This window comes from Triticum urartu, chromosome 4, assembly GCF_003073215.2.
Source record: "Triticum urartu cultivar G1812 chromosome 4, Tu2.1, whole genome shotgun sequence".
Lineage (NCBI taxonomy): Eukaryota > Viridiplantae > Streptophyta > Magnoliopsida > Poales > Poaceae > Triticum > Triticum urartu.
This window is the reverse complement of record NC_053025.1, coordinates 167190429-167213394: the sequence shown is the minus strand read 5'-3', so window position 1 is coordinate 167213394 and position 22966 is coordinate 167190429.

Here is a 22966-nt window from a genome sequence, read left to right as displayed (position 1 = left end):
ATGGCGCCGACGCAAGCGGATAAGGGGAAGAAGTCTCTGCCTTTGGCTATTGCGCCCCTGGCCACTGAGCCTGCAGTTGGCCAATCGCTGGTGCTCAACGATGAGGCCATGGGCAAGGTGCGTCCCATGCTCTCCTCCAGCTTCAATGACTAGGGAAAGACGGTGGCTTGGCCTGCATCTCGTGCTCGCATTGACCGGGCAGCCACTGGGGTCCCCTTCTTCATCGACGCCCTTTGGGCCGGCTTGGTTCCTCCTTTCTCCGCCTTCCTCAATGCAGCGCTTTCCCATTATCAGATCCACATGCTGCACCTTGATCCCCAATCCGTGACCCTTCTTGCCATCTTTGCCTTCGTTTGCGAGGCCATTGTAGGCATTGCTCCTTCCATGGCACTTCTCCGCCACTTCTTCTCGTTGCACCTGATTGATCCTCATCAGAGCTCCGGATGCCTGAGCTTTCAGGCCGTGGCGGCGACGGCCGGCGACGGGATCGACTTCGAACTTCAACCATCCACGAGCGAGTTTCGGACGCGATGGGTGTTTGTTGATGCCGGAGTGCTCAGCCCCCTGGTCTCCTCTCCATCAAGGCCCGCCATTCCTAACTCCGGTTGGTGCCGCCTGAGGCTTGCCGATCCACGCCTTGCCCCCGTCTGGCTTAGGTTGAGGTGGCTCAAAGACCTTGGTATGACTGCACCTATGGTGGTGTGGGAATTCGTCCGGCGCAGAATCGCTCCGCTTCAGCGCCACTCCCAGCCGATGTGGGCTTTGCTCAGCAGCCAGGACCACATGAGACTTCAGGAGTCTGGGCTCTCCCCTGAGGCGCGGCGAATGGTGCTTGAAGTCCTGAAGGGCGTCCCATTGCCAGACGACTTGCCGATGAGGAGTTGCCTCTTGTAGCGCTGCTCGAACAAGATGACATTCGCGGAGCGGATGCCCTCCTTCAACGAGTGGGGGCTACACCCAATTGGCCTCGTGGGGCCCCGTGAGAACCCCATCGTCATGGTCCCTCTCCTTGACACTGGCGTCGAGCTCGCCCCAAGTGTTGGTGCAGGGGGGCGAGCACCGCTGGGGGCTGAGAGTGAAGGTGCCGAGATGCTGATGCCACCTAGGGCTCCCAAGGCGTCGACCTTGGGGACTTGTGAATATTTCCCTGGGGCAGCTGTTGAAGGCACGACGCAGCCCGCGTCTCCCGTGGCCGGGGCTCCTAAGGCCTCGGCAAGTCACTACGAGGCAGAGCCGGCTAGCTCCCCTCAGCTTCGCGCTTCTGAGGCTGTCCCTCCAAGCACTTCTCCAGCCACGCCTCGTCTCGGCCGCCATATCCAGCGCTTCAGCCGGCTTTGCGTGGACTTCGAAGAACTCCGCAAGAGGAAGGGGTACCTGAGCTGCGGCAGCGGTACCTTTGGGGCATTAAAAAGGAGGAAGTATATTTCCATGGACGAGTAAGTACCTCATCTTGGTGATCTTCTGTGTGTTTCTTTCCTTCCTGACGATTGTCTCCTCAGGACCCCTTCTGCCAAGACCACGAAATCTCCTGAGAAGTAGCTACCTCTCGCCCCATTTCCCATGCCAAACTCGAGCGTCGCGGGCTCGTGCGTTGCCCACGGCGTGGGGTCAACCGTGGGGGTTGGCCCGTCATCAAGGTGCCTTGAGCTTGCGCCTTCGCCGTATTTTCTTCGCGGCCTTGCTCGGAGCACAGCAAGCATGCCAAGGGCTCCTCCCCTGGTTGCGGACGGTGGCTAGTTGGCTTCGATCCTGGGGTCTTCTTCAAGCAGCGGGCCCCGCTTTGCTCGGGCCCCTCGTGAGGCCCAGCTGGCGCCTGGAGCAGCGCCAGCCCCTAGCCCCCTGATGAGAGGGGGCGCACCGCTCCAGGCATCACCCATAGCCCCCGTGGCGGAGGACGAGATGGGCCGTGCACTTGAGTTCGAGCATGGGCGGAGCGTTGTTCATCATGAGCTCTTCCAGGAGGCGATGGGCGTGAGGAACCGACTCGGTGAAGAACTTGTGGGTGTCGACGCGCACCTTGAGGCTGAGGGTCTTCGGTTGGCGGGGGAGTGGCACAAGCTGAAGGTGGCCATCTGTAACACCCCGGATGTAATTTACGTTATATGTATCCCAACTCTTGCCGTTTCCGGCCTAATTTATTTTATTTCATCGGTGTCGGGTTTTTGTCTCCGTGTGTTTTTGCCTTTGTCATGCATCTCATATCATGTCATCACGTGAATTGCATTTGCATACGTGTTCGTCTTATGCATTCGAGCATTTTCCCCATTGTCCGTTTTGCATTCCGGCGCTCCGATGTCCTCCGGCGGTCCTTTCTACCTCTTTTCTTGTGTGGGGGTTAAACATTTCCGGATTGTACCGACACTTGCCAAGCAGCCTTGGTTTACTACCGGTAGACCGTCTGTCAAGTTTCGTACCATTTGGACTTCGTGTGATACTCCAACGGTTAACCGAGGGACCGAGAAGGCCTCGTTTGTGTTGCAGCCCAACACCCTTTCATTTTGGCACAAAACCCACCAAAAACCCTTCTATCATCTCGAGTGTTCGATCACGATCGCGTGGCCGAAAACCGTGCTCAATTTGGAGCCTCCTAGCTCCTCCTACCTATAAAACTAGGTCTCCCCCGAAATTCGCGGATCTCCTTTTTCCCAAACCCTAAAAAGTTCATCTCCTCCGCCGCCGGACGTGTCCGCTTCCGCCGGACACGCCCCGCGCCACCACGCCCAGCCAACCGGATCGCGACATGTGGCCGTGCGGGCGCCACATCGCCGCCTCGCCTGGCCCGCGTGCGGCCCTCCCGCCGCCGAACGGGCCCGAAGCCGCAGCGTCGCGCGCCCGCTTCCTCCTTCGTCGCTCGCGCCGAACCCCGCCGCCATCTGCTCCGCGCCGCCGCCTCGCTGAGCACCTTCGCCGCTCCGGCCACCGCAGCCATCGCCGGCGCCGCCCGCGGCCACCTCCGCCGCCCCGACGCGACTCCGGCGCCGGCCACCACCGCGTCGCCACCTCTCCGTCTTCTACTTCCCCGTCCGGCCTCCTTCCTCCCGGCGAGCATCCGCGGCGCACCGGCGAACAGGTTTTCTGGTGCGGACGAACTTGGGAAGCCGTGCCGCTACAGTGCTCGATCTGAGATCCAGATCCACTTCTCGCTTGACCCCAAACCCTAATTCCAACATGTTTTTTGGCAAACTTTGGCATGTCGTAACTCTGCACCCGTAGCTCCGATTTGTGCGTGTAGCATATCAAAATGTTCGCCTCGACGAGTAAAGCATTTCATCTCAGTGCATCATTTTAATTTGATCTCATCTTGATGCCCGAAATGCTTTTGGAAGAGGGATATGTGATGAATTTGTCAGCTCTATTTCATCAAATAGCTATTTGTCATTTTTGCCATGATTAACGTGTGCATGATATGATCCTGAGCTCTACATGAGTTTTGTTATATGCCATGCCATCTTTACAGAGGTGCTTGACATGTATTTTTGTGATATTTGTGGTGACTACCACAATCTTGCAAAGTAGCATAATCGGTAATGTTGATTTCAGGGACTTAGAATTTCACTAAGTCCTTGTCCTGATTTGGTCGTTATGTTGTTTCCTAGTGATCCGTGCCTCTTTTTAGGATGATCAGTAAGGTTGATTTGTTAACATTGTGATGCTCTATCCATACATGTCTTTGTTTGCAATTATAGAGCATCCTAGCTTGAGTCAATCGAGCTCTACTTTTGCTATAAAATAATCCTGGCAGATTGTTGGCATGTTTAGCGAATTTGCCGAGGATGTTGCTATTGATCCGTGCATGCTATGATGTTGCTCTTGCCATGTCTAGTTTCTATGTTATGTATTCTTGATGGGTGTATGCTTAGTTTGTCATGCCATGCTCTGTAGTGAGTGCATCGAGGTCGTAAACATGCCTACTCGTTAACTGATTTGCATGCTCCAGTTTTTCACTAAGTCTGAATCTGTTTATGTTTTTGCCATGTTCACATGCTTGCAATTGTATTTTCTGATCCCTTTTGGCTCAAGGTCACTAAGGTACGTTTGTTAAGTGCTTTGAGTAGCTTCATGCCATGCCTTTCTTTGCCATGTTAAGATCCTGGAGATTGTAGTTTTCATGCTCTAAAGTGTGCTTCCTGATGTTAAATTCCAGACTTGTGTTAATTTCACTAAGTCTGAAACCTGTTATCATTTGCACTTTTGCCATGCTTGTTTGAACCTGTTAATGGATGAATTAGCCATAGATCAGTGTTCATCTTTTGTCAAGCATCATGAGTGGATCCCTTCCATGTATTTTGTTGTCATGTTTGAGTGATGTAGCATATTTATCTTGATGCATTTAGTTGGACACTTGCGGATTATCGTAGACCGGTGCCATATTTGTTTTGCTTGCCATTTCCAAACCGTGCATCCGATTCCGGTGATCTTTATATAGATTTCAACCGAAATCACCTCACCTTTCCAGTGGCACTCTTGGATTTCCAAGTTGAGGCCAGGTTCAATCATTCCTTGTCAAATCTTGCATATGCATCGCATACGGCATCCCGCATATCATACCATGTTTGCATCATGTTGTTTGAGCATTGCACGTGGTTGATTGTGTTCTGTTTGCTTGTTGTTCTTGTTTGGGTAGAGCCGGGAGACGAGTTCGTGAACGAGGACCGCGTTGAGTTCTCTTACGAGGATCAAGTCAACTCTGAGAACTTTGCAGGCAAGATGATCATACCCTCGAAATCACATCTATCTTTGCTTGCTAGATGCTCGCTCTTTTGCTATGCCTATGCTACGATACCTAGCACTTGCTTATCATGCCTCCCAAATTGCCATGTCAAGCCCCTAACCCACCATGTCCTAGAAAACCGTTGATTGGCTATGTTACCGCTTTGCTCAACCCCTCTTATAGCATTGCTAGTTGCAGGTGAAGATTGGAGATCGTTCCTTGTTGAACATTTGTTTATTGTTTGGATATCACTATATTATCTTGTTTATCTTAATGCACCTATATACTTGGTAAAGGGTGGAAGGCTCGGCCTTTTTCCTAGTGTTTTGTTCCACTCTTGCCGCCCTAGTTTCCGTCATATCGGTGTTATGTTCCCGGATTTTGCGTTCCTTACGCGGTTGGGTTATAATGGGAACCCCTTGACAGTTTGCCTTGAATAAAACTCCTCCAGCAATGCCCAACCTTGGTTTTACCATTTTCCACCTAGCCTCTTTTTCCCTTGGGTTTCCGGAGCCCAAGGGTCATCTTTATCTAAACCCCCCCGGGCCAGTGCTCCTCTGAGTGTTGGTCCGAACTGGCCAGCCTGCGGGGCCACCTCGGGGAAACTCCAGGGTTGGTTTTACTCGTAGCTTGACCTATCTGAGTGTGCCCTGAGAACGAGATATGTGCAGCTCCTATCAGGATTTGTCGGCACATTCGGGCGGTGTTGCTGGACTTGTTTTACCATTGTCGAGGATGTCCTGTAACCGGGATGCCGAGTCTGATCGGAATGTCTCGGGAGAAGGAATATCCTTCGTTGACCGTGAGAGCTTGTGATGGGCTAAGTTGGGACTCCCCTACAGGGATTTGAACTTTCAAAAGCCGTGCCCATGGTTATGGGCAGATGGGAATTTGTTAATGTCCGGTTGTAGATAACTTGAAACTTAACTTAATTAAAATGAATCAACCGCGTGTGTAACCGTGATGGTCTCTTCTCGGCGGAGTCCAGGAAGTGAACACGGTGTTGGAGTAATGCTTGACGTAGGTTGTTCTTGGATCACTTCTTGATCATTGTTGTTCGACCGTGCTTTTGCCTTCTCTTCTCGCTCTCTTTTGCGTATGTTAGCCACCATATATGCTAGTCGCTTGCTGCAGCTTCACATCATACCTTGCCTTACCTATAAGCTTAAATAGTCTTGATCGCGAGGGTGTGAGATTGCTGAGTCCCCGTGACTCACATATTACTTCAAAACCAGATGCAGGGACCGATGATACCGCTCCATACGATGCGCTTGAGCTCAAGTGGGAGTTCGATGAAGACTCTTGCCGTTACTATGTGTCTTTCCCAGATGATCAGTAGTGGTGCCCAGTTGGGGCGATCGGGGACTTTGTAATGTTATTCATGTATTTGTGTGACGTGGCGAGTGTAAGCCAACTATGTATCTTTTCCCTTTTATCTATTTACATGGGTTGTTGTGAAGATTACCTTACTTTCGACATTGCTTTCAATGCAGTTATGCCTCTAAGTCGTGATTCGACACGTAGGAGATATAGACACATCGAGGGCATTACACCATCAACCTCGGGCGCCACCACCGCGAGCTCGATAATGCAAAGGCAGAGGCTTCCCTTGTAGCCTCCCGTGAGGCCTGCTCCCTAGCTCTGGAAGAGGCTCGGGAAGCTGACTGTCGTGGCGAGGCCGCGGAGAAGCGCGCGTGGGATCCCCAAGCCTGGAGCGCCGTCTTGGATCAGCAGGTGGAGGCGCGCAGGGCTGCTCTTGCGTCATTTAGGGGGACGCCCACCGATGAGGAAGAGATCCGGAAACACGAGGATGTGCTAGCGCTGGAAGTTGTGGAGCACAGCCTTGAACTCGAACGGCTAGAGACGAGGGAGCTTGCTCTGGTGGAGGACGACGTCGGCGCGCACGGATCTTGAGTGCAGGCATGACCTGAAGCTGAAGCTCGTGGAAGCTGGGGCCAGTGGTAGGACTGCTGCCCTCAAGTCCAGGTTGATCGAGGTGGAGCGGCGAGAGGAGGCCGACGCAACCGCCCTGGCCTCGGCGCAGGCTGAGCTGGCTTCTGCCCGTGCCGAGCTGCTCTCTCTTCGGCAGCAGGTCACCGACGCCGAGTCCGTCGCACGGCAGAACAAGGATGAAGTGCTTGAGTGGTGGACGTTGGAGCGTGTGCACGCCCCCATGCTCGAGGACCTCAGGAATAGGGCCAACACCGCCCCGGGCCATATCTGCGATGAGAATGCTCCTGATCCCCATGCGAACGACTACGCCAGCCAGCTCCGCTTCTTCGCCGACGTGGTGACGTGCCTGCAGAACCGTTCTGAGAGGGGTCGCCAGCTTGTTGAAAAGAGTAGTCGCAGCCTGCTCGGGCGCGCATTCTCCCGCATCTTTAGCCATCTCCAGAACGGCGATCCCAACTTCGATTTTGATGCCTCCATTTCTCCCGTACCTGAAGCCATCTGGGGCGACCTAGCGCGATGGGTTGAAGACAACATGGATGCGCTGGTTAGGGCCTTCGCTTCTGAAGACGACACAGTGGTGGCCGCTGCAGACGAAGGTGATAGGGTTGACGACGGAGATGCGGGCACCGGTGAAGGTGGAGGCGACGCCAACGACGGCGACAACAATGCCAGTAGTGCGTCTAAAGACGACATGGGGGACGCGGCGAGCGACATGGCTGGCTGATCCCATGTTTCCCTGTTGCTTGCCCTATAGAAACTTGGGCGTGGCCCCGAAAGATTGTAAGAGCATTTTGAGAGGGGGAGCCCCTCATGTAAACAAATCGTAGCTTTTTATTCTTCTGTGTCAAATTGGGTACGCGTCTTCACAAGCTCACATATGCTGGGGCAAGGTTGCTGTTGCGGTTTACCTTAGCCTGGACGAGCCCAAAGCCGGCTCAAGAGATTGTGGGTTTTCGGGAAGCTCCTAAGGAATTCACCGACATGCCCGAGAGGGCCGCATGATAAGCGAGCGCCAGCCGTGGCGCAACACATGTGTGGCTCGTGTGCTTCATGCCCAGACCCACTCGCGAGGGGGGAGCGACAGGAGCAAACTCCGGAATAAGGCAAGAACCAGACCGCGAGAAATAGCTCGAACGAGAAAAGACATCCCTCCCACATGCATCAAACAAAAAAATTCAACTTCAACTTAAATCCAAATCCAGAAGGCAGGTTTACAGAAAAGAGATCCAAAGCAAATGGCCGTGTCCGGCGACTAGTCTAGTCTTCGACGTCTTCTCACCAGCGCAGAGCTAAATGCTGCCACTGGGCGTGGGAGGGAGCCCCCGAGGCCCGAGGGCGGCTCTCCTGAGGCTCCGGGGCATGAACAGCCCCACACATTATTACGTGAGAGTCTCACGGGCGGCGCTCTTCATAGGCGCGAGCCTTACTTCATATCGCCTGACGAGGGCCCCGCCTTGTGCCACCCCCTACCACCGCCGGGATGACCAGAAACCAGGACAGCCCAATGAGGGCAGAGTGGACGCCAGTGGCGCCCTCGGCGACCACGGGTACTCTGCCGGGGGAAAGGTCGCCGGCGCCACCCCGGCAGTGGGCCTACCTCCGGGCGTTGCCTTGCTCCGTGCGACGCGGGAAGGGGCCTTGCTCCTGGCCCCTCCTACGAAGCCCCTAGTGAGTCTCTCCTGATGGGGCAGGCATGGCCGTGCCGGAACCATCGCCCGATGCCGTGACCTGGTTCATCTGTGGCTCATGGTTAGCGTTAGCTTGTCCCTGAGGGATTAGTGGTACCCTGTATTTGTTGTAGACGGCGCGGCTAATGGGGCTCTCTGGTGGCTCCTAGAAGCCTTCAACTCCTAATGCCTCCTCCTCCCATCCTGGCCCGAGGAACAAGTCGGGGTCATCCTCCGGCGTGTACTCCTGGTCGATCATGCTGGGCACATAGGCCTCCGAGGCTGCTGCCTCATATACCTCGCCGAAGTGCCCCACGCTCCATGTCGCTTAGCCTATCACGCTGTCCTGAGGATGGTGGGGTGGCGCCTCACCAGGGCCATGTGCGATGACGCTCGTGCCCGCATCCATCTGAGGTGGTGCGGGTGCGAGGGATCACCCTCCGCCGTGGATCGTGTTGATGTCGACGAAGCCCCCGGGTGTACTTGGGGGTACGCAGGCACGGCGAGGCCCAACATGGGATCCTTCCGCTGCCCGGGGCGTGAGCTGGTAGCAAAAGGGCGGTGCTCCCGTGGCCGCCGCGTCCAGTAGCTCGGGGATGCGTTCTAGCAGTGCATCCCGGCCGCTCTCCATTAGTCAGCACCGTAGCAGCTCCCGTGCCACCATGAGCACGGCCCGCATGTTCGCGTGCTCCCTCCTGGTGTGCGGCGCTGTCGCCACGGCGTGGCTTGCGGCCCTTGCAGCAGCTCGCGTCTATCGGGGAGTAAGAGCAGAGGGTGAGTGACCGTGCCGCCCACGCCCCGCGGTGTTTGGCAGTGCGCGTGCCGCCTGAGACGCAGGGTTGAGGTCTTCCTGGGTAGGCGGCGCCGCCCGGGCGGGTCAGGCTGCCCAGCGATCGTCATCAGCCCTCGGGTCGCCAGACATCGGAACCGCGAAGCGTCGGCAGATCGATTAGTGGGGAAGAGGCTCCGGCGCACCCCTACCTGGCGCGCCAAATGTCGGATCACGGGTTAGGGCCAAACACTTAAGGTTCGAACACTAGGGTGCGCACGAAGATTTCCCCCCTATAGATCCACGTCCTAACTCAACTGAGATCTTACGAACTAACTCGACGAACTCGCAACACAGATGACACAAGATTTATACTGGTTCGGGCCACCGTTGTGGTGTAATACCCAACTCCAGTGTGGTGGTGTTGGATGGCCTCTAGGGCTGATGATGAATAGTACAAGGGGAAGAACAACCTCCTGAGGTTGAGGTGTTCTTGTGCTTGGCAAACTTGTGTATGTGAGGGTCTTGGTGGGGTGGATCCGGTCCAAGAAGAGATCCCTCTCTATGGTGGTGGCTAGTCCTATTTATAGAGGGCCTGGTCCTCTCCCCAAATATTGAGCGGGAAGGGAGCCAACAGCGGCCAATTTGAAAGGGGACAACTAGTACAGCTTATCCTGACAAAAGTGGTCTTCGCCTTCAAAAGGCTCTGGTGGTGACGCCGCCTTGGGCTCCATGGTGACCTCCGTCTTGCCGTCCTGCCGGTCTTGGTCTCGCTGCACCGATATGGAAACCTTTGCTTGATGCCTCGGTACTCCGCGCCTACGCTTGCCCCCCTTAGCTCCAAAGAGGAAACAAGGACGCTGCGCGCGCTGGCACCCGCCTAGTCTCGATCGTCATGGCTCACGTCACGAGAACCTCGCGAGGTTTGTCTGGCCTTGAACTCTCCGCCCCTCGCGAGCCTGCTTGGCAAGGCCGCTCCTGAGGAGGTCTTGCATCATCCGCCTCGCGTGTCTTGGCCCCTCGCGAGGGTCTTGATTGCCTTTATGATGAAAATGGGCCGTACAGGCCTGCTAACAAAGCCACGCCGTGGGCCGCAGGCAAGCAAGTCTGGGGACCCCGTTCCCAGAATGCCGACATCTTCTAGCTGCTTTTTTACACGGCTGAGTTCTCCCTCGGCCCGCTCAAGCCTCTGCGTCAGTCCGGAGACTTCAGCGGCATGAGAGGTCGCGGCTAGTAGCGACGCCTACTTATTCACATAGACGTATATGGTTAGTCTCCTGCGAAAAACTATTTGATCCTCTATTCGGCTATTATTTCCGAACACCGGACAGAGTCTCAGAGGCTACCATCTATACTGTGACTTCCTTTTTGCATAATTACGTCGCTTACCTCAAAGCCTGTTAGAAGTTGGGTACATGCTTCGGTCTGTCTGCTTTTAATGGACTGAACCCTTTCAATCACCGTACCCATGATGGTGCGGTGTTCTTCCACGATAGAAGCGCCTCTCAGCGCTTCCATTAGAGTATCCGGTCCCTATGGATGGACATAGGTCACCAGTGGGATAGGTGCACCTCCTTCTTTCTAAGGAGGTTGCCTGCTTGATTCTGGAGCCGTATGGGCCTCCGGATCAATATTCGGCTGGGGGCCACACTGGATATGACCCCCATCGCCAGTCTCCAGAGGGATTTGCTCGCCCAGGTGTCCGACAGCCGAGGTTTTGCCCTCCGGCGTCATCCTAATGGCCCTCTACGCCTCTCCCTAGCTCGTAAAGGTCCTTCGGGACACCGCCTCGGCGTCGTCCGTGGCCTTGGGAGAGGTGTCTGTCGGCAGTGAATCACTGTCCATAGCCTTTGGATCCAGCGAACCTCTCGATGAGGATCGCTGGGAGGTTTCGTCGGCCGGACTACAGCACGTGATTCAACACAACAGAATTACGAAATAAGAGAATCAGGCATATAAGTGCGTTAGAGCCTTCGAATACTTACGATCCAGCCGGGGGCTTCTCCCTGGGGCGCCCCTCCGAGCTGTTGTCGGTGTCTGACGCGCCGTCGTCCGCGAGGGAGGTTTTTCCCCTCTTGGACGCTTCGGCCTCCACACATGTGGAGGCCGCCCTTTTCTTCCTTCCCCCCGCAGGGGGGGAGTTGCTTTCTTCCTCCTCCTTCTCCTCGTCATCGGTGGCGGGTGAGGACTGGGTCTCGACATCTTTGGACGTCATGTCCGAAGTGCCCTTGTGACAGAGGCCACCTCTGGCCCCCTTGGCCTTCTTCTCCGGCGCCTGGTAGGGTGCCGAAACCAGCATCTTCGTCAGAAGAAGAATTGCAGGGTCTTCGGGCAGCGCAGTTGGACTCTTTATCAGCTCCACCTTCTTCGTCCAGCTCTAAAAAATATATAAAGATCGGGAAGCTTAGACATGCCCCTTGAATATGTGAGTAAAGGATACACCTTGAAAACACGAGAAAACTTACCGGACTGGCGGGGTGGGTCAGGTTGTACCCACGGTCTTCGGTCTCCTTCGGCCATGTTTTGTCGGCCTTGAAGAGCACCTTCCAAATACTTTCGTGTGTGACGCCGAAGAAGTGTTGCAAGGTCTAGTGCTTAGCCGGATCGAATTCCCACAAATTGCAGGTCCAACTTTGGCATGGAAGGATCCGGCGAAAGAGCATCACCTAGATCACATTGACAAGATTGATATTCTTGTCGACCATGCTCTTTATGCGCCTTTGCAGCGCTCTCGGCTTGTCCGACGAGGCCCATTCTAGGCCCTTATCTAGCCAGGAGGTGAGCCGCATTGGGGCCCCAGACCTGAACTCGGGGGCTTTGGACCAGGTGGTGTCGCGGGGCTCTGTGACATAGAACCACTGTTTTTGCCACCATTTGACAGTCTCCACGAAAGTGCCTTTGGGCCATACGACATTGGGCATATTTCTCACCATGGCACCTCCTTCGGCTGTATACCATCTTCGGCTTCACATTGAAGAACTTCAGCCACAATCCAATGTGGGGTGAGATGCGAAGGAAGGCCTCACACATGACAATAAATGCCGAGACGTTGAGGAAGGAGTTGGGGGCCAGATCATGGAAATCCACCCCATAATAGAACATAAGTCGACGGACGAATGGGTGGAGTAGAAACCCCAGCCCGCGGACGAAGTGGGGGATGAAAACTGCCCTCTTGTGGGGCTCCGGGGTAGGGACGATCTGTCCCTCGGTCGGAAGCTGATGGGCGACTTCCTTAGCCAAATATCCGGCCTCCCGGAGCAGTGTGATGTCCTTCTCCTTGACAGAGGACACCATCCACTTGCCTTGCGCTCCAGATCCGGACATGACTAGGGTGCTATTTGGAGGCGGAAAGGATGAGGACTTGGGTGTTGGATCTCGAGAGTGGGTAGGTAGAGAGAGAGAGAGAGAAGGCATGAGTGAAAGGGGGTGAGTCCTTATCCCTTTATAAAGGCAGTGAATATCAAGCGCCTCCCCACTAGCCTGAAAACTCGCCTGTTTCCCAAGGGCCATGCAGGCGGCACGGTTGGCTTACCCACACCCGTATTGATGAGAATCCAGTAATAAGGGGACACGATCTCTACTTTGACAAGACGTGCCAATAAAACCGCATCTTGAAATATGAAGCGGTGTGCGGGAAAACGGTTCAAAATAATGACCGGGTGGTGATGTGGTGTCACGCTACAAAAAGTTGTCAGCGGATTGGACTCGTGAAATATTATACTCTCCGCTGTTGTGTGTGGTGCTTGTTTTGCTGAGACGGACACGTTCTTTGTGTTCGAAAGTTCTTTTTAAGTATTCAGAGGAGGAATCCGCCTTGCAATACCGAAGACAATTTGCGCGCCGGACATCTCGTCATTGAATCCTGGCTCAGGGGCTACTGATGGAGTCCTGGACTAAAGGGTCATCGGGCGTCCGGCTTGTGGGACATGGGCAGTACTGTTGGGCCATGAAGGTACAATACTAAAGATTCTCTCACCCGTGTCCGGATGGGACTCTCCTTGGCGTGGATGGCAAGCTTGGCGTTCGGATATGAAGATTCCTTTCTCTGTAACTGAGTTTGAGCAACCCTAGTCTCCTCCGGTATCTATATAAGCCGGAGGGTTTAGTCTGTAGAGGCAATCATAATCATATAGGCTAGACTTCCAGGGTTTTAGCCATTACGATCTCGTGGTAGATCAACTCTTGTAACCCCCATACTCATGAATATTAATCAAGCAGGATGTAGGGTATTACCTCCATCAAGAGGGCCCGAACCTGGGTAAAACTACGTGACCCTTGTCTCCTGTTACCATCAACCTCAGACGCACAGTTCAAGACCCCCTACCCGCGATCCGCTGGTTTTGACACCGACACCTATATCTAATAGGAGTCAAAAATAATTTTTGAAAGATTTTTCACACCCTTCCATAAGTACTTGTAGTTCAAGTCTCAAGTCAGGGGTTTTTGGAAAACCTAATTTAGAAAATACTTTTTGGCCAATTTATTTTTGTAATAAAATTCTATTCGGTCCTATACACATGGCATGATTATTGGGCAAAGTTTTAGGTCAAGGAGATGGAGTATAGGAGTTAGAGGATTTATTTGATTTTTAGAGCACTTGCTGACAACAAACAAAAATCCAATCAAGTAATGTCCAAAACACTCGAAAGTTTTTGTAAAACCACATTTTATCATGATCTATTTTCTTAAGTGTTGTGTCATGAAAATCAGGGTGTGACAAGCGGCTCGAGCCAAAACCTCATCCGGTGAGTCTGAACTTCATCAGCAGCCTCCCCGATGACATGTTGCTCGTCATCATCAGCCTCCTCACCACCAAATCTGCCGTGTGGACCACTCTGCTCTCCCGGCAGTGGCGCCCCCTCTGTCTCCGCGTCCCCCTCAACCTCACCGTCGACAGCTGCCTTTGCGACGGGGATTGCAAACGCATTTCCACAATCTCCAAGATCCTTTCATCGCACCCTCGGCCAGCTAGATGCCTTGATATTTGCATGTTCAGTAGCAACTTCAAGGTCCAAGCCATGTTCGATGAGTGGTTCTTATCCCGCGCCCTAGATCAGCTCGAGGATCTCAGGTTTGAAGCTGGACGATGTCACTCTCTGCCGCCGTCCGCGCTCCGCCTCACGCCAATGCTGCAGCGTGCTAGCTTGAGCTCCTGCTATTTCCCCAGATTAATGCTGCACCTGCCCTTCTTCTCCCTAAACACAAGTAGCTTGACCTCTTCGATGTTGGCATCTCGCATAAGGCTATGGAGCACCTACTCCATAGATGTACTCCACTTGAGTATGTTCGTCTTCATCAGATCCATGGGTTCATTAGCCTCCACATCGCCTTGACGAATCTCTGATGGATTTATGTGTCCTGGTGGCCCCGCAACAAGACATCAATTGGGAAGAGATCACTCCAGCTGTTCCATGTTATGGTCATTGAGAATGCGCCTTTCCTTAAGAGATTGCTTGTATCTGATCTAGAAGGTCCAACAAAAATCATGGTCATTGACGCACCGACATTGACAGTGTTGGTGTGCTCGTCTGCCAAATTCTCTGGACTCCTTATTGGATCCATGATCATTCAGGTACAACACTCATCTTCTTCTCCGTCTTCTTGAAATGCACATTTTTAAATTTCTTCTTGATGTATTTACGACTATCATGCAGAAAATGATTCCCACAAGCTTGACCCAGTCTATGCGCACAGTAAAGATCTTGGCAATAAAATCTATTGGCCCCAATCTAGATCAAGTTGTTGGATTCCTTACATGCTTTCCGTGCACAGAGAAGCTACTCATCAAGGTGAAACATCTTTCCTATTAGTAAACAGTAATCACAACGTAGCTCAATTTTTTCGTAGCTTTCCCAAATTACGATGACAAGTGTAGTGTTTAAAACTGCATCTACGGCCTGCACCGAAAGAAATGTTTTTAGTATTTTTTCTCATGTGATCACCTGCATCGTTTTTTTGTTGTACTACTAGTAGCATAGGCTAGTCATAGTGGCAAGTAACTTAGACTAATAACTCTATGGTTACCCTAAGAGCAAGTACTACCTCCGTCTTGGTTTACTCTTCCTATTTTGTAGTATCAAATTCTGACCATAGATTTAGCTGACAAAATGTTAATGCATGTCACTAAAAATTATATTGTTGGATCCATATTTGAACATAATTTCAAATGGTATAATTTTGGTTGACACGCATTGATATTTTCTTAGGTAAATCTATGGTAAAAAATTTAAACTAAATACGAGGTAGTACAAAAGTGGGATGTAGCAGCCCTCAACTGTGTAGGCCAAAACACGTGCCAAATTCACTTGTGATGCATTTGGCATCGATGCCCCTCCATTGCTCACCTAGTGCCGCAATCTGGATCACCTACTTTGCTCCAGTTGCAAATTAACTCACCCAATGAAAAAACACTTGCATGGGAGAGGGAGAGGACTATGGCAATAAAAAAACACTTGGTTGGGAGAGTTAGAGGCTGGTGTAGTTGGTTTAATTGATTTGTTTATACATGTGGGTCTGTGTGCACAGTGGTGCCAACTCTCTCACATCGCTAGAGCGGTGCCAAAATCTTTTGATTTGGCATCGATGCATATTGTGTGGCATACTTTTGAGAAATATGGCATCGGCCACATAGTGGAAGGCAACAAATGCCCAAGCTATTCACGTGCTCCTAGGTAAATGAGAGGAAAGAGAAAAGGAGAGAGAGAGAGAGCGTGAAAAAATATCATGAGCCTGCCAACCCTATCGTATGAGCGAATGATATTGGTACCTCTTGATGACACGACAATCTTATACAGCCAACTGCTCTAATATGTTCTCTTCTTTTGCAGATAAAAAAAGTCCCGAAATGAAAAATGTGTTGCACTATAACAATCTCATCAAATGCCTTGATTTCCATCTATAGAAATTCATTTCTTCGACTACCGAGGCAGCACATCTTAGATTAAATTGGCCAGGTTCTTTGTTCTTGAGGCAAGTGTGCTCAAGATAATGAGGCTTGGCGTTCTCTGGCGCAAAAATGAATGGCGTGCTGATGACTGCAAGCGTCTAAGCCTAAATGACAAAGTCTCCGCAGAAGCTGAATTTGTTTTTGAAACATCAAGTTGCCAGAGACTCAAAAATTTATTTTCCCATTAGTGACTTGTCAGGGCGGTGGATTTTAGTTTGTACGATAATGGTGCATCCACCTAAAGTAACCAAAGTTCTTACGTAAACGTCCTAGTAATTCCCTCTTCATAGGTGCAACATTACTCTTAACATTTGTAATATCAGTTTGAAACTTGTAATATTGTCATGTCCTATTACTGCGTTACCAAAATCCTGTGAATCAAAGAGGTCCTGAGTTGGTGATGATGGTGTGCCTGCCATCTTTCACCAATAGCCATTGGATCTAGATCTGACGCATACAAAGAAAACTTCTAAAGTTTCGCAAAAAGAAGCCTGCACTTGTTCCCTATTTACAAACAACTACTTTTCTCTCACAATCAGCCTTATCTCCTCCCCACCACATCTAGAAGGCCATGGAAAAATCTGGCGCGATGGCCGCTGCAAGCGCCGTCCATGCCCAATCTTGGTGTTCCGTGCAATGCATGGGCATCTTACTCATACTCCGTATAAGAAAAGAGTAGAGATACTCATGGAAACGCACAGGATATTATGTTGAACATGGCTAGTTGTAAGCAGGCTAGCTCTACAGCCATGATGATAGTAACTGCAAATAGTGAGGCTGACTTTGGTATGCCAAACACGACGCCTACACTCAAGTGTCATCTCCGGCGTAGGGTCTTGTCACTTCATTGTGAGGAGTAGGACGTAATAATTTGACCAACAGGTAATACAGTACTACTACATTGGTTGTATTACTACTAGTACTAGCACCAACGTCTGGATTTATTAGTACTACCACGTCCGTCTAGATTTAGTATTTGACTAGCAATATCTAGTAATGCATGTCACAAAAAATATACTACTCCCTCTGTAAATAAATACATGGAGTATTTTTTTATTCGTTTTTGAAAGTAGTTCCTGATGATATTATACACTCTCCCATCTGGTAGATGGCTCAAATCTGAAGTCTCATCAACCAGACTACTATTGTACTCACTGACCGCTCAGCTTGGTAAGCTACCAACAAAAGATTGCAATCAAAGACTACTATTGTACTCCCTCCATACTGGTGCATTAGTCACATTACGAAAACCAAATAATTCCCAAACTTTTAGGCGCGATGCATTAACTACCCACCTCGTTCCATGTTTTTTTCCACAACAAAAGAAATCACCACTACAAAAAAAAGACACATCCGTCACATTTTGGGCCGAACAAATTTTTTTTCTGTCACGCATATGACACTTCTAGGATGATAATTGTGACAAAACCCGGTATCATCATAGATGTGGTGGGCTCCTACTTCTATGACAAAAAATCATGACAAAAAATGGGCTTTTCGTCCTGGGCGGGCCGGAGACGCAGCTGCATGACATTCTTTGGGCTGTCCATGACGGAAAAAAACATGGTAGAAGCGAGGGGGAGGAAAATTTTGGGGAGTTCCCGGTTACGGCGGGAGGTAGGGGGCCGAGCGATGCGCGTTTCTCTCGTACACGTACGCGTGTGTGTGCGAGGCGTTGGCTCTAACTGAACCCGGGCGAGGCGTTGGGCTCTAACTGAACCCGAGCGATTGCACTGCAGGCTACGCGTTACTGAACCCGAGCAATCGATCGATGGCTGTTAACTGAACCCGATCGATTGATTCCTTCGCTACTGCTGCTAACTGAAGCCGATCGATGGGATGAACAGTGAGCGTTGCGGGGGGGTTTGGATGAATAGTGAGCTGTGGCGTTGCCTCTGGATGAACAGGACCCCATGGTGTGGTGGAGGGCTCGATGAACAGCAGATGGTGGAGGGGTGTCCGTGGAGGGGTGGATGAACAGGACCCCGTGGTGTGGAGGGCTGGATGAACAGTAGACGGTGGAGGGGTGGTTGAACAGGCCCCCGTGGTGTGGAGGGCTGGATGAACAGTAGACGGTGGAGGAGTGCCCGTGGAGGGGTGGTTGAACAGGATCCCGTGGTGTGGAGGGATGGGTGAACAGTAGACGGTGGAGGGGTGGTTGAACAGTAGCCGGTGGAGTAGCACGCGGTGGAGGGTGGATGAACAGGAGCCCGTGGAGGCTGGATGAACAGGAGCCCATGGAGGCTGGAGGAGGTCGACGTTGGAGATGAACAGTATCCCATGGAGTCCCGTTTTGTGGTACGGCACACCCTCCCGATGAATAGGACCCCCGTTTCGACCGTAGCGCTCCAACACAAGTCTGTTTCGTCCGTTTTGCGGTATGCCACACCCCTCCCGATAAACAGGACCCCCGTTTCGACCGTAGGAGGTCCGTTTCCTCCGTTTTGTGGTACACCAGACCCCTCCCGATGAACAGGATCCCGTTTCGAATGTGGCCGGTCGAACACAAGGCCGTTTCCTCCGTTCTGCGGTACGCCAGGCCTCGTTTCCATCGTCTGTTCCGTCCAAACCCTCCCGATGAACATGACTCATTACGTTGCCTCCCCATGAACACGACGCATTCCGTCGCCTCCCCATGAACACGACGACGACGCTGTTTCTCCATTCCGACTCAGTCATGTACACGAGCCCTGGCCGTACATATGCGCGAGTAGGAGTTCGAGACCCCGCCCGTATGTACACATACGTGGTCGTATTTTCTTTCTTCCACCCTGGCCGCTGTAAGTATGTGTAAATGCTACGTGCGCGCCTCTACTACGACACGTGCGCACCTCTACATCGACCAGTATGTACGTACACGTTCGCGACCAGAATGACAACGCTATGAACGCTTCGACCAGGTGGGTCCCGACTGTCAGGCACTTCCTTGCCTGCGAAGATGTAGCTGGTGGGTCCCAGCAGTCAGGGGGCGAATCATTTTTTTGCCTGGACGCACTTCCTTGCGTGCGAAGATGTAGATGGTGGGTCCCAGCAGTCAGGGGGAAACATTTTTTTCATGAAATATGGTGGCCCATCCGGTGGGTCCCACTGTCAGGTGGAGGAATAATTATTTTGCACGTAATAAGGAGGCACTTCCTTGCTGCGGCCGTGGACCCAGCTGTCAGCCTCTCCACGTACAGTCCACGTCCGATGGAAGCTGTTCCTTGACCACGTTGACCATGCCGCGCCGAGAGCACCAGGGCGGTGGACGACGGCGAGGCCTAGGAAGGGGACGACGCAGAGCCGGGGAAGACGCGGCAGTGGATGCCCACGCGTAGAGGAGTATGAGGGTTCACTGGTTCGCTGCGGTGTGAGGCTACCGTCGCCACAGAATAATAGGGGGTGTGGGTGAGTAGAGGGATGGCCTGGCCAGCGGTGGGAGTAGTAAGGGGCGGTGAGGTCTCCGCCGCATAGCAGTCGGCCACGGGAGGCAGGAGCACGAGACACGACCGGCGCTGGTTTGGGCGGCTGGAGCAAGAAGACCAGAGGTTGAAGAAGCACTACGGCTGTTGGATGGACATCATACGGTCACTGGAGCTAGAATCGTGCATATTGACTAAGTTGACAAAGCCCTCCGTCCCCATCAACTTAGTAGGCCCACAAGTCAGCATGCCACTATACTGGGTCCCCGCTAATAGGGGGAATATTCATTTTTTTGTGCGTAATAAGGAGGCACTTCCTTGCGTGCGAAGATATAGCTGGTGGGTCTGAGTTGTCAGCGGTGGCAACGTTTTTTCGCGAAATACAGAGGCCCTTTCGGTGGGACCCTGATGTAAGGTGGAGGAATCATTATTTTGCGCGTAATAAGGAGGCATTTCCTTGCGTGCGGCCGTGGACCCAGCTCTCGGCCTCTCCACGTAAAGTCCACTTCAGATGCATGTCGGTCGTTGACCACGTTGACCAGGCCGCGCCGAGAGCACCAGGGCGGTGGACGACAGCGAGGCCTAGGAAGGGAACGACACGGAGGCAGGGAAGACTCGGCAGTTGTTTCCCATGCGGAGGGGAGTACGACTGTATGAGGGTTTACTGGTTCGTCTGCCATCGCCGTAGAATAACAGCAGGTGTGGGTGAGTAGAGGGATGGCTAGGCCAGTGGTGGGAGTACGGTGGGGCGGTGAGGCCTGCGCAGCAGCGGAGCCGGCCACGGGGAGGAGGGAGCAGGCAGTCCCGCCAGCGCCTGTTTGAGCGGCTGGAGCAGGAAGAGTAGAGATTGAAGAAGCACGACGGCCATTGGATGGCCATCCAACAGTCACTGCTTGTGCATCAACCATTTTTAAGGAAAGCCTCAAATCTGTGGAAAACAGCATACTACCCATTTGCTAATTCTTAAGGTTTTTTTTGGAGCCCATATTATTTTTGTTAGCATTACAGCCCATATTATGGCCACGGTTAAAAAATTATACGAAATTTTGTATATTTCGGTGCGGTCCGAACTGTTTTTAATCTAGAAATTTCGACTCACATTCAAACTAATTTTAAAAATAAATGTATATCAATATAAAATCCAACAAATTCTCCACACATAAAAATTAATGTAATTTAAAATCTCGAAATGAAATAAAGATATTTGAAACTAATTGCCGTTTTGATGTGTTTTAAAAATGTACAGCCCATTTCTCCTTACTGATGGGCCATTTTCTCGGCCAGCCGAATGAAACATCTCCTCGTCTTGAAAGATTTGCAGCCCAACAGTCCTGACAAAGCGACTTACTTGGCAAATCACAAAAAAACTGGGCTGTGGCCGTGGACCCAGTTGTCGGTCCATTTGTTTTTTTAGTCCATTTTGTGGGCTGGGTGAAACAATCATGCAGCATCTATGCAGCCCATTTAAATCCCATTTGCGTTTTTCTCAAAAGTCGCGGACTTGCTGGGCTGGGTGAAAATATCATGTTGGGCTAGACGGAGAAATGTTATAAAAACATAAACACATGATTGCACATCAGTAAAATCTTTGCAAGCTTATGTACGCAATCACTAGGAGTTAACTTGCCAAGTTATATATAAACAATTATTATTATTATTTTGTAAGAACTTTCATCTTACGAAATAAAATATCATTTTAATTTGATGAGTTAATATTACGTGGGGTATTATTATTTTTTAGGCTAGACGTGGGACAGTTGAGTTGGTTCTAGGGGAAAGTACTGGGAGAAAACTCAGTTTACATTGAAAAAGAAAGTGGGAGAAAATTCAGAGACCTGCTGGGTCCACCTGAGGAGGGGAATATGTTGGGAGGAAGGAGATTCAAAGCACGGCAGCCGAGTGAACTAGTTTTTTTACGGACAAGTGAACTAGTTTACATACATAAGCAAATTGCCACTAAAAAGCAATTAGGTTAATGGGTTCTTAAAAGAAATATTTTGGACAAAACAGATAATTAATTACGACGCATAGGCTAATGCATGAAACACTCACATGATAAAGGTGCTTATAAACAGATAAAGTACAACATCTAGACCTTCCTGGCACGCTTGATCATGACGCTGCGGCTGTCCGTGTACTCGTCGGTTACGGGAAGCAGACACGCCCTCATGTCCAAGATCTGCATGTACATGTCGTAGCATGCGTATGCGCCCTTGGCCGCGTAGGTTATGTAGGCTAGACTCAGAGGTACCTCCCACGTGTTCAGGTCGTCTTCTTTCATGTTGGAGTATCAGGGGTCGATGATGGTCTCAGCGAGGTCAACCACGGAGTCCTTCTCCTGCCCGTTGCTGATGATCTTGTATTGCTTCTGGATGTCGACAAGCTTGTTGCACCAGATGGCCGAATCGTCGTGTTCTTCCTTCTCTCCACCGTAGCGAAGGTGCAGTCGCCGCTGCCGATGAAACGGGCGAATGCTCCAGAACCTGGTGCAGCCATAGGACCGAGGAGAGGCAAAGCTTCACCGAGTCCGTATCGTTGGTGTACATCACATTCAACTTGGTGCATCCATAGGACTGAACGGCGAACTCAAAGGGGAACTCCTTGCTGAAGTCCATATCCAGCAGGCTCACCCCTCAGATCGCCATTGGAGTCTCTTCGAGTGAATGAGTGTGTAGGCGGCGGCGGCAGTTCGTTTTTCAGCTCTTGGGGAACTGGATTCAACAGTAAGCTGAGTGTGTACAGGCGACAACAGTTACTACCCCTCCCTCGTCCGCTGCACGCCTGGCAGAAGATGCACCCTCGGCCACATGTCGGTTCACGAGCGGGTCTGTATTGGTACTGTAATAATAGGAGTTAGTGGTCACTTTACTTAAATTTAATTAGCTTTAATAGAAATTTGTACTTAAAACAAGCAATGCATTTGCTCGTTCTATCAGTGCCACAGGATCAACATGCACAACAATTAGAATTATTATTCTCAGGATGCACACGATCATCACATTTGTCGCACTTTCACAAAAGATAATACTACCGAGTTTGAACTGTTTGTTATGGTTGTTGTACTCTGCATCATCATGCCGTGTTTCCCAGCTTGCAAGATTCAGAACCAACAAATAAGATTCAAATAATAAGTACAACAAAGATGCCTACACATCTCATTGATTCCCAGCTTGCAAGATTCAGAACCAACAAATAAGATCCAAATAATAAGTACAACAAAGATGCCTACACATCTCGCTGATTCCCAGCTTGCAAGATTCAGAACCAACCCATTAGAGCCTTTTGATAAAGTGAATACTAGGATTAAATCCATCTTGGCTAGCCATGTCATACAATCGAAGAACTTGGCGAATGCTCTTGACTGTCACAACATCTGTAGTTGAGTATTCCTGTTTGCATAGCACAAACAAGGAGACAGGAGAGCATGATTTCGCTTTAATAGCGGCCTCCTTGAACTCAACCTCCAGCTCTACTTGGATGAGGTCTGCCTGGAGTTCCATGATTCAATTCATGCGCCTT